General features: G+C 42.1%; 1 protein-coding gene across 5 annotated transcripts in view; it reads left to right on the forward strand.

Moving 5' to 3' along the window:
- DACH1 (dachshund family transcription factor 1) overlaps nt 1-12,933 on the forward strand; it is a 595,151-nt gene that overhangs the window by 480,397 nt on the left and 101,821 nt on the right. The gene's annotated exons all lie outside the window — the stretch shown is intronic.

The raw sequence follows: 12,933 nt of genomic DNA on the forward strand, positions 1-12,933 counted from the left end.
ATATCTAAAAATTCTTTAAAATATTTAAAAATTCTAGAACAGAACATTTCGTTGGGGGGGCAATAAAGTGCATGGAAGAACATTTTTACATTCATAATTCCCAATTGTAAGCAAATTGGTTTTATCCATTTTTTGCGCAATATGCGCAATACCGGACAAATAAACAGTACATGGTTAAGATCTTGAACAGCATTATTACATAAATTGCATAAAGGAGACACTCCATACCATTTTGCGAGGAGTGTATTAAGGGGAAGCAAATTATGACGTAAAAGGTACCATATCCTACGGACACCATGCGGAATGTTCCAAGTTAAGTATTGTTGGGCTAGTTTTGGTGTATAGGTTAGGACCAGGGCTTCCCTTTCTTTATACTTCTGTTGGGCGAGTATATCCAGTTTATAACAAAGTTCCCAGGACATACTTTTTAACTTTAACTTTAACTCTGGTGGAGAGAGCAAAAATAACGTACTTTCATCCAGTTCAAGCAGCAAACCCGCTTTTCTAAAATTTTTTACCAGCTGCGAGAACTCATTAAAGTTGCCCAATAGTTCCTTTTTTAAGATTTCTCGTAAGGTGCCTGGTTTACCTCTGGCCAAGCAGGCTACCCATCTTACGAGGGCAGCCAACCCCTGAGCCCAGCAACTTCGCAGTCCGAATTCCAGCCTGCAAGAAGATGTAGAGCAGGCTGAATTAAATGAGGAGATTTTCCTTAATACCTTCCCCTCCATTTTTTGCATAAAATCCCATTGTTTTAGATCCACTAATTCCATTCCATAAAGGAGGGTAGCAGGAATCTTCGCTCGGAATACCTCCAAGCATAAGGAGAAGTGCCTCTTCCCCGTCGCTTCATACAAGGAACATAATCCCCTACCATGGGCCATTGCTTTTCTAGAATTATTTTCGATGTGGGGCTTCTCACTAAGGTTAGCAGATATTATTTTGCCTAGAAACGTGTAGGAATTAACTACCTCAAGTTTTTCTCCGCTTATTGTCCAGTTGAAGCTCCTAGATCTGCACTTCTTCTTACCAAAGATGCACATGATTTTGCTTTTTGAGCTATTAATTTTCATATAGTGTGCATCAGCGAATTCATTCAATGTATGGAGACGATTAGCGAGACCTTTCGGGGTCAGATCTAAGACAAGTATGTCGTCTGCATACATTAGAATTGATATAGCAGTCCCTCCAATTTTTGGGGCTAGTCCCTCTCAATCTGCAACAGCGGTTGGCAAATCGGCCATATACAGGGAAAACAGTGTGGGTGCCAGTATACACCCTTGTTTTAGTCCGTTCCGGGAGGGGATAGATTGAGAGAGACCCCTTTCACCGCCTTGTAACACCTTACACCATGTGTTCCAGTGTAGGGACTTAACTAAATCCAATAGGTATCCCGGCATACCCAATGCCGACAACTTTCTCCACAGCGTCGGTCGGTCCACCCTGTCGAACGCTGCGGAGAAATCTATAAATGCTGCGTATATGCCACCACCACGTACACGAACATATTTATCTATAATTACCTGTAGCAATGTTAGGTTATCTAAAGTTCCGTGCTCTTTTCGAAATCCTGTCTGTTCCTTAGGTATAATATTATTTAAATTTGCCCACTCTGTTATTAACACTAATAAAAGTTTAGCAAAAATTTTCCCTATTGCGTCTAATAAGGCAATTAGACGATATTTGGAGGGATTATCCCGGTCTCCTTTTTTAAAAATTGGGATCAGGATACTTCCCCGCCAAGAGTCGGGGACTGTTCGAGTTTTAAAACACGCCAGAAATACTGGAAGAAGAATCCTGCTCCAAGTGGTTACGTCTTGCTGGATTATAGACATGGGCAATTCGTCAGGTCCCATAGCCCCGGAGGAGCGCATGCTCTTGATTGCGGTAGCTATGGATTGCTCAGTGGGGAGTTCCATTTTAAAATCGGTATTAAGACCTGGAACCCATGAATCGCCCCCTGCATCATTGGGCGCATATAAGGTGGTCACAAATTGGGTCCAGACATCTTCAGTAATAACAATAGGAGTGGACGTTTTTACAGATCCACATCCTTGCCTTATTATGGACCAAAAATCTCTAGAGTTTTTACAAGTTGATGCCTCTCTTAGCTTGATCCATAAAGTATCTTCTTTGTCTCTTTTTAACTTGGATCTCAATCTCACCCTCCTTCTTTTTAATAGAGCTAACTGTAACCCATTCTCCCCTGATCTATTAAGGTATTGCTTCCTAACAAGTTTATTGATCTCTTTATTTAACCTTAATAGAGGACTAGGAGAAACATATTTCTTTTTATAATTTCCTGTACTCCTAGCCATTTCGGTGACTTTTTTGATGAGGGTTTCAAGGAACATGAATTCCCTACCTTGCCAGTAGTCGAGCTCAGTTAGAAATTGGGTGAGGATGTTTTGTACATCCTTACTATGAATAGATCCCCAATAACATCTATCTGTGTGACAATTAAGTATCAAAGGTAGACACAGATCGAGGGTGTCGAGGCTGGTACCAGTGGAGCAGTGAGCATTGATGCTGCTGCGAGGATGGTTCCACCCCAACACCATATTTCACCTCATCTCAGACAATTCCATTGACTCCCAGTTGCCAAGAGAATTGAATTCAAGGCTCTTACATTCCGGGCCTACCAAGGCAGGGGCCCTAGTTACCTGAGGAAGAGACTTCACCCTTACCAACAGAAAAGGTCTTTGAGATCCAACCAAAACCGTTACCTCTCTGTCTCTCGGTTTGCCAAAACCAGGCTAGGGGGTAGATCAATTGCGGTGGGTACCTCCAAATGGTGGAATGTCTTGCCTCTCCATCTACGCATGCTGAACTCAGAGCTGGAGTTTAGAAAGGCATTGAAGACCTGGCTTGTCAAGCATAAGTATTAGCACCGCGTTCACTCTGCTCTGTTGGCTTCCGCCCTAGCGCCGGGACACCTTAGCGGAGATTGCTGTGTGCTTTATAAAAGCAGCCCTTTATTGTTATTATTATTATTGATATACCAGAGAAAAGAAACCTTTGATTAAAAGGTTAAGAAAATAAGTTAAAGAGTATGGGGAGAGGAAGTAGGAAAAGAGTACTGGCCGTCTAGGAGGGGGAAGTTCAGGCAATCATCAGGAAGCATTAGAGCCAGGAGGAAGGGTATACAGACTCCAAGCAAACATAAGCTGGAGGTTGTGAATATCAAAGGATAAGCGTGTGGGACTTTAGGATTGGGAACTGTTAAGGGCGGGGGAGAGATAGGTATTCACTGTTTGGTTTTGGTTGAGGCATAGTAGAGTATGCAGTATAGCCAAAGGTTTGTATATTGTGAACATCCTGCTCCCAAATATGGTGACCTTTTTACACCCCAATATGTATTTCCGTGATAATCCCTCTCCCAAAACAGCAGATGAAGGTCAATAGGCATGGCAGAAGAGAGCTTTGAACTCACTCAGACATTTTGCTGGGAATTTGATGTTAGTCTTTACTATAGCGGGGACATTTCATGCTGAAAATGGGGTGTCAGCATCTGGTCTGATCCAAAGCGACACATCAAGCGGACACAGTGACAGTATTCTTTAGTGTTGCGCACTATTAGCTAGATTCATCATAGTGCCGTTTTGTGAGTCCTTAATAGCGATTATTAAGGAATCGCTATTAAGGATTTGCAAAATGGGATTCATGTAGGAATCGCTAAATAAATTGCGATTCCTACACATTCCTTATTTGCGATTAGCAAATTGCTAATCGCAAATAAGAATGCGATTTCAAGGGTGCCAGGGGTGTCCATTGACACCCTGTAGCACCCTTGAAATGTAAACTACATTGGTGTTGCGCACATACATGTCCAAAGGATATGTGTGTGTGTAACATGCAACTTAAAAAAATGAATTTAGATGCATTTTTCTAAGTTTTCGCTATTTACCACGAGGTTTGACCTCGCGGTAAATAGCGGCCCAAAATAGCGATTTCGCAATTTTCAAATGCTTCTTGAATTGCATTTAAGGAATCTCTAATTAAGATTCCTTAAATGCAATTATTTGCAAATATGCGATTTTTAAAAATGCGATTGTTGCATTTGGGATGATGAATCCCAAATGCAAAAATAGCGCTCGCAAAGGGCCAGATTCTCAGAATCTGGCCCTTTGCGAGCCGTTTTCGGCTTGATGAATCTGGCCGTATATTCCTAAAACCTGTTACCTGCCTTGGTATCTGTCATGGCGATGAGAATATAGGGGAACTAAATTGCATTCTCTTTGTCTCAGTGCAGCTGATGTCATTCATTCTCAGTAAAAAAAAAATGCAGTTGCAACCATCCTACTGAAGTCTAAGCTTCGTGGCACGAACATGTTAAAATATCACAGAGAGTTTTATCACAGAGATATTCTCTCTGGCAGAGCAGGCTTAAGCTCACATTTACTAGCTGCTTGAAATAGCAGCTGTCAGGCACTGAGTTTACATCTATTTTAAGAAGTTCAGGGCGATGTTTGATAGCGGCAACACTTATAATACTTAGTGGTCTGAGGGTCATCTATGGAGGCTGCAAATTGCTTAAATTGCCAAGTAGCACTGCTTGTTCTATTTCGTGCTCATAATATTGCTGGGCCATTTACTGCAATTGTTTTAATGTCACTGTGTTGAAATACATTTTCAATTTGTTATCTCAGTTCTGCCTTATCTCACATCCATTGTACATTCTCTTCTAGGAAAAAAAAAACAACTGAGTGGAATTTATGGTGTATAACCTTACAAATATGTAGTTCATGTGGGACAGCCTGAAGAAAATTAGATCTGTCCCCTGCTATTTATTGCCAGACTAAAGGCTGCATGACAATAGTTCAGTTCACTGCTGGTTCAAATTATGGATGTACTAATAATGGGGTCGGCCATACTTTTATTTCACTGGGGAATTTCAAGGCATGTTTTTTAAAACGAATGACAAAATATATATCAGCATCTATTTGGCCTCCATGGGCTCAATGGATTCCCTGCCACATTTTGACCCCTGATCAACATTTGCGTGATTCTGGATAAATCACTTCCCTACATTGTGCCTTAAATTGCAAAAATGTTTACGAAGTAAGATAGTGCCAAATAGACCTATTTACCTAATTAAGAGCCATAATATTAGTGTGGTAGAATGGAGTGGGGTATTTACATAAATACCAGTTCTCTTGTTGAGGTATTTACTGGGAGCAATACATCCCTTATGTTTAGAAGTCTGACGCTGAATGAATCATAACATGTGGAATATGTATTTAATGCACCAAATTCTACATGTTGTGACTTTTTTTGCAAATGTTCTCCTTATACATTTTGGTTGGTTTGACCTGCTGAACTGTGCCATGTGAAAATTGTCTTAGAAAAGAAGCAGAAATGACTGCGTAACTCAGTTTCCATAGGGATCAGAATTTAAACCCAAACTCATAATCAAGACCTTATTTAGATTTTGCAAATGACAGCTTTTACAAGTGTATAATCTCATCCCTGATTTCATAAAATCATGACCACTGTGATTTTCCTCTTATAAATAGATTTCCTCACACTTACAATTTAGTCAGTAAAGTGGATGTTTAGGTGTGACTATAATAGTTAGGTTTGAGTAAATATGTTTTCTGAGTGGGATTTGATAACAACATTCGAATACCTGCATGCATAGGTTTACACCTACGTTTTGAGAAGAATTACTTTTTGTTAGCTAGTTGTGATGGATAAATGCTTCCAGTAGTATTCCAGTAGAGTTCGCATTTGTAATCAGGAACACTTGTAATGGTACTGTGTGTACAACTACAAAAGTAAATGCATAGAAAAGCGCATTTGCTTTTGGTATCTTTTCTTTCTCTATGGGGAATACTGTTTACCCTAGTAAAAATAAAGGCCATTATATTTCCAACATGTTGCCGGTGTTCCCTCCTCATTTGCACCCTTACTAACAATTAATATATGCACTTAACAAGAGTAATTATGAGATTGTATGCATGGTGAGACGATGTCTTTGAAAGGTTTGTGAACAACAGTTTATGACTGTTCTGACACATTCCCACCCTGAAAAGCCAACTTTCTACAGCTGGGAGCAGAGCCCTAGTGGGAGGTGTAGATGTGAAAGAGTGGTGGTGATTAAAAAAGGTTAAGTAGTCCACTATGTGTCTTTAATGGTGTGGCTATCTTCACCTCCCACTAGGGCCCTCACACCCACATGCACCAACTGGCAGCGACAGAAGATCTCCGTCAAAGAGCCCCATCTGGGTGCCCGTCAGACATTGCACCGCCAGTTTGACGAGGAGCAAAACCCAGATGATGAAGCATGACACCTAGCTTGCTGTGTGTGTTAGGGTTTTAGTCCCGAAAGGGAGGATCTCCCTCCCCCTTTCCTTTGGTTCTTTTCTACGTGGGTACCTGGCCCTCCTCTTCCACTCTTTTGGTATACCACTTTGGGGAACTGCATACGTTTCTTTGTTCATAAAGTAGAGAGTATTAGCAGACACAGAGCTTCACACACACATAGAGCCCCCCCACACACACACAGAGCCGCCCACACACACACACAGAGACACACGCACACACACAGAGCCACACACACAGAGAGCCACGCACACACACACACAGAGCCACACACACACACACACAGAGCCACACACAGCGCCATAGAGACAGAACATTACTCACTGTTGGAGCATTCTTGCCGGTGGGACAGAGGTTTAATAACATCCTGAGGTCCGGTTATGCCCAAACACATTTTGGAAATAGAAACGGCCGCAGTGCTGGGGCTAAAGTGTCGCCACTCAGCTTTTGTCTAAGGGGAACGTAGCCCTCTTTCCAAAAATAGTGGGCGCGTGGGTCCGTCAACCTCCCGACTAGTGTGCCCTGTTTGCTATGTTCAAGTGACCTTAAAATAAAATATGATATCGCCACATAACAGAGATTAGGTGAATCAGAGATCTCACGAAATAAGGCTCTTCCTTGAGCCCCTCATCTGCCAGAAACAAGGCAGCCTTAATTATAACCACGTATACCAAGTTATCACAAGCGGGAGGTTTCCGGTTAGATTGCCTCTCAGTTCCTATCCAGACCCACAACTACCTTGACCAAACCACACCAGGAAAACACGCCCAACAATAAAAAAAGGACCAACTCCAAATACGAACCCCCAGCTTGGCTGAGCCCCAACCCACCCACCCAGCCAGAGGATCCCTTTCACAACAGCAAGAGGCTGAAGGCTACTTACTGGATTATACAAATAATTACTGGAGAAGCTTCAACTGGGACACTGGCTCGAGAAGGCGCGCCGGGTACTGCTTACTTGCGCCCTGAACCCGACGGCTGCAGCAGGGGAGCCTCTCCGGCGGGCAGCCCCGGCGTCGTGTCCTCTTCACCCGGCTGCAGTAGTGGTACATTCTGACCCCTCCGCAGTGATGTATGTCAGGGGCCCTCACCCAAGGTCTGTGTCGCTGCCTTCCAAGGAGCTAAGCCCGCCAGGTTAGGTCAGACCTCTTGCGTTACCTGTGACCCCTGGGCTGCAGCTGGCTCTACTGTGTGTCTAACTCTGGTTCGATGCCAAGTGGCCGTAGGGGCATCTTTTTCGTTGTGTGAGTGTACGATTGTCTTTCAACTGCCTTGCTGACAGACTACTTAAAGTGCGTGTGTGTTACCTTACGTTACCCAAAACTCCACCTAGCTGCACCTGAGTGCGTAACTCTGTCCGGACGGGTCATGGATGTGTGCGTGTGTGTGTTTGTTTGCTGCACGTGGGTCGGCGTGCCACCTCGCTTAACCTGGGATCCCTTGGGTAACTTCTGTCCCTACTGTCAGCACAGAAGCGGCAGGACAAGGGGTGCGTGTTTTTGTGCGTTCCTGTCCAGGAAGGTGTGTCGTGTTCTACAGGTGGAGTCCAGAACCGTGCCCCTTTAGAACAAACCTCACTGTTTGGAAAGTGCTGGTAATAAAATAGGGGGCCATGGTTGTACCCGTATGTGTAATAGAAAGCCCTCTTGGTCAACCGCCTGAAAAGGTTCATTGACAACGTGAAACTCTGCGGGTTGGGGCGCCCTCTTGTTCTGTTACACCCCCACCCCCCTTAAAATCTCTTCTTATGAGTCCACTCGCCTGCCGAAACTCTTAAGTACCTCTTCCATTTCCCAAAATATGCTATTCTTGCAAATAAATTAACAAGCGCTGCTTTTTTTATTCCCTGTTTTTAACACAACCAGGAAAATTAATCTCTCCCTCTACGCAATTATAAAGGACCTAAATAAAGGGGCGCCCCTTATGTTTATGTTTTAAAACTTTGCATTGTTGCAGGAACTGATGACGGGTAGGTTGCTCTCCAGACTGGAAGCACACAGAAGAGGCTTCGGTTCACACTTAGGGGTTTGGATAAAAAAAAAATGTCGATGAAAGCCAGAGTCTACATCCGAGCACAGCCTTCTAACGGTCACCGTGTAAACATCGCAATCAAAACGTGCACCATAGCGCCTCTGGGAATATTAAAACCGACATTTTTGTTTAAGCTAAAAATTTAGAAATAAGATTATTTGTTAGTTTGGGGGCTGGAAAACGGAGAAACTTGAAGCAAAAGTTTCCTAAAACTTCTTCTCAACCCCCTCCCCCCTTGCCCCCATGCTCGGGAAACAAAAGGCCGAGTTTGCCAACCTTTCAGGGCTAAAAGTCCCTATGAAAAGCCCTAATGCCCTGCGAGAGGCGGCAAAGGTGGCGGGAGGATGCTGCAAGCCGTCAGGAGGGCAGTCAAAGACCACCATCTTTCTCTGAGGTCATGCGGAAATGCCTCAGAGAAAGGCACCGTCATTTTGGGATTCGGGGCGTGTTTTTCTTTCTCTCCTCTTTCCATTAAACGGACAGACGCCCCTCTCCTTCAATGGCTGGCCTCCGTTAGGAAGCCAGCCAATGGAGAAGAGGGGCGGGTTTAAGCCCCACTCTCTAAGACTAAGACATAAAGTCTCGGAGCGAGACTGCGCAAACGCAGCCTTTTGCTAGCCGAGACCTTAAAAGCATGAATGTTTGTGGGTATACTCAATCATTTTGTTCTAAAATAAGCAAGGGACCTAGTGATAAGTTCTAAATTAGAAACAATTGATTGTAAATCGGTTTTACATCAGAATTTTGTGTTGCTTGTATAGCTCAAAATGACCTAGAGAACACTGAAACAGTTAAAACACTATGTTGTAGCTTTGTGGATTTTGTTTTATACTCGCTAGCACAGTTTGATCTAATATTTCGGAAGCACTTTGTGCTTGTCTTGGTAAATGACCAAAGGGTTAATCATCTGCGTATTTACATTGCGGCTGGATGAACTATTTGGCAGCCTACTTCATGTCATTCCAAACAGCTTGGCATCAATATTTAGTAAAAAGTATTTGGTGAAATAATATTAAGGTAAACTTTATATTGGATCAGCAGTCCATGTTATGACATTTTAGGTCTACAGTAGGAATGCTATTGTTGCCATTATTGTTAATTTTCAAAAGGCTTGTGCATAATCTTTGCATCAAGCAAAGTTTTAGTTCTTTGGTGTTCATGTAAAAGCGCAAGCCAGTAAAAGACATTGGGAATATGAAAAGCGCTGATTATTCAAAAAACTCCTTGTGGGCTGCTAATATGTCAAAATGTACAGTGAACTTGCTTTGATACTTTCAGCTACTTTGACTTGTATGACATATGTTGATCAAATTGAGCAATACTGTTTTACCCTGCCAATGGTTTCTGCTTAATAGAGAATCGCTTTTGCAAAACAATATGTCATAAATTTCGGGAGTGCTTTAGTTGTAATAAAAATGCTATGCATTTTTACATTTTCTTTTATTGAGGGTTTCACTGACTTTGAATTAAACCGCATGCCATAGACCTTGATTTCTATGCAGGACTACCTGTGATTGCCAAGCACTCATAAAAACAACAGAGCTAAGCAGTCTTATTTGTACTTTATATAATAGAAATTGAACACATTTTGCGACCCAGCAATTTTATGAAGGTGAAGCAAACTTGAGAGCCATTTTGTAAATTAAAAGGTGGTGGTAGATTGAGGTGTCAATTTCTATTCAACACTTTGAAATGATAGATTATATATAAAAGTGCCTTACTAAGTGAATCATGGTCTAATTTTTCTGGGTGTTGCTAAAACCTTGTATTTAAAAAATCCAAGCTGCCCTTGGATTTCTTGTCTCCAGAAAGTGCACCTCATGGTCCAGCATATTGTTTGTTTTTTTGAACGTGTATTACTATTTCTGGTGTCATGGTGTCATCTCGACCATTGCTTTGCTGCTGCACCTATGGCCAGAACTAGAAGCAAACTATTCAGTACTGTTTTAATTATCACAACAAAGAACAGTGGCAATTCTATTATGAAATCGGGGCCCCTTACATGTATGTCTTGTTTTACACATCTATTTATTCACTGACAGCAATTCCGTATGTGTGATAGTGACAGTGAAGATGACTGGATGCATAGTTCTCTTCCTAATTAATATTTATTAGATGAGCATGTATTTGCATGACTTATTTACGGGGAGGTCTGTAATGAATATCACTTCTGGCCATGGACAAACGATACTGACTTAATTACAGGTCAATCAGTGCAAAATCTAGGAATCCAGAGCAGTATAAAACTCTCCATGGAAGTTCAAGGCAACAGGACAGTAGCCTCCTGCCATGGACTCATGAGGAATTTGAAAATGTTTTTTCTCATATTTACACAGCCAGCAAGAAAGATGGTAGTACAGAGTACAATGCTAGGGAGAATTGACTACTGTAATGCCGTTTTATTGGGAATTCCAGACTATCTGCTTAAAAAACTTCATAGGGTACACATAATGGTGGCCAAACTAGCAATTAATAAATCAAGATTTGATTCTGCCCTAAACACCTTTAATAGGACGCCACTGGCTTTGAAAGGTATTTTCAAAGCCATGTGCAAAGTCCACAACGTCTTAAAGGGATCTGGACCGAGTCTCCTCCAGGTCAAGTTCACCTATTACAAACCAGTGAGGAGGATGAGATCGTCTACAGCTAATCTTTTTTGTGTACCCAGGTTATAGAAAACTAGTGTAGGAGTGGGAGCCTTTCAAATCAAGGCAGCGCAACTATGAAATAATTTACTTATCTCCCTCAGAACAAATGGAAATGTATTAAGTTTCAGGAAGAGCCTAGAAACCTGGCTCTATCCCAAATACGACGGGCCAGAGCCCAACTTCTTTAAAATAATAATATTGGTCTCACCCCCTTAAATGTTTTACTGTGGAACACTGATAGCTCCAAGATACCTGCCAGGTGAACGTTGTGTTTTACAAATGATTACTACTAATAATAATAATAATAATAATATTATCCTATTCCCCTTTGATAGCCTCACAAACAGCATTGAGAAAGGGACTAAGCTTTTTTGAGCTTTCCATGATCAAACATATATTAAGAACATATTAAGGGCCTAATTATGAGTTCAGTGGTCCATGGGACCGCCGAACACATGGTGGCGGTCCACCAACAGTATTTCAACTACAGTGGTGGAACCGCCACAGGACGTCCGCAACTATTGGCGATCATGGACCGGCTGCAGTGGCTTGGTGGACAGAGGCCCTAATATGCTGGTGGTGTTGCCACCGCTAAGCATATTAGGAGTTTCCTCACTGCCACAGTTTTCATGGTGGTGAGGTTGCCATGAAAACTGTGGCGTGAGGAAACAAAGGGGAACCTACAAGATGCTTTGTTGCCTCAGGGCCATAAGGTGCCAGCTGTCTCCCCGTTCCTGCACAGCATGAACTTTACATCCCATGCCATGTAGGAACAGGCTTTGGTATACCCATTGTGGTGTCTTTTTAATAGTCACCACCGTAGGAACGCAAGAAGACCTCCCGCCAGACCACAAGATTACTAGTAATCTGGGGATGGCCGGCAGTCAAGTTTAGCAGTCCTTCAATTTATAAGGTGCAGTCTGTTAACCACAGGGGGCGAAGCTCAGAAGAGTACTTAAATTCGAGAGCCTTCTGTATGGTTGAATTTGCAAGTGTCTTATCCTTTTCTATGCTCAGTGTATGGAATTTGCAGTACAATGGACAATCATGATAAGTAATCAATATCCTCTATGTTCTACATCAGGCACCATCCAGGAAATTGTTTCTGTTTGCACAACATGTGGACTGCATTCATTGGGAAATGCTTCATACTGTTTAAAGAATTCCACCATACCAGAGCACAGGATGTTTTTTCACTCCTGGTGCCAAGTTAGAAGTTTCAGCAGTTGAATGGAATTAAGCTTGAATAATACCTGAACACTTGGAGACAGATTTACTTACAAATCAAGCAAAGCAGCACAGCACCCAAAGTTGCTGTGCTGCTTTGCATGAAAGGAAGAGAGCAGGACAGCTCTATATCAACTAAGATATAGCACCTTTTCTGTTATTCCCTGCTCTGGCACACTTAAAACTGCCTTGCACAGCACATACTAATTTAATCTTACATGGCATCCTTTCTTACACACATCTTAGAAATAAACTGGTGAGTGCATTTTTCTACATTGTCTTCACTACATTTCACAGATTGATTTGGCTGTGCAGCTGCTATCCAAATATGTCTAGTAAATTCATTATTACATCTAAGGTACATGCTAGAGAAAATCTTATTTGCACTGTACAAATATAACCATTATTTTGACACTCCTTTAGGAATCCCACTTTCTCACTCCTATAGTGAAATTGTATGTGTTGCACTGTGTGCACACATTATGTACAGTACACACACCTACATGCACATTGCTGCTTTGAGAACCACAAACTCCATGCATGTGTAGGTTATGACATTTTCCAAATTTAGGTCAGTCTTATGCCTTAAAAAATAATTTGGAATGGCCCATGAGACCCAACATCTCAGTCTAGTACTTCATAGATTGTGCTTCCTCATTAAAGGGAGACCTCAAGTGTAGTTTATGGTGTACTGTCAAAGCCA

Source organism: Lissotriton vulgaris, chromosome 8, assembly GCF_964263255.1.
Source record: "Lissotriton vulgaris chromosome 8, aLisVul1.2, whole genome shotgun sequence".
Lineage (NCBI taxonomy): Eukaryota > Metazoa > Chordata > Amphibia > Caudata > Salamandridae > Lissotriton > Lissotriton vulgaris.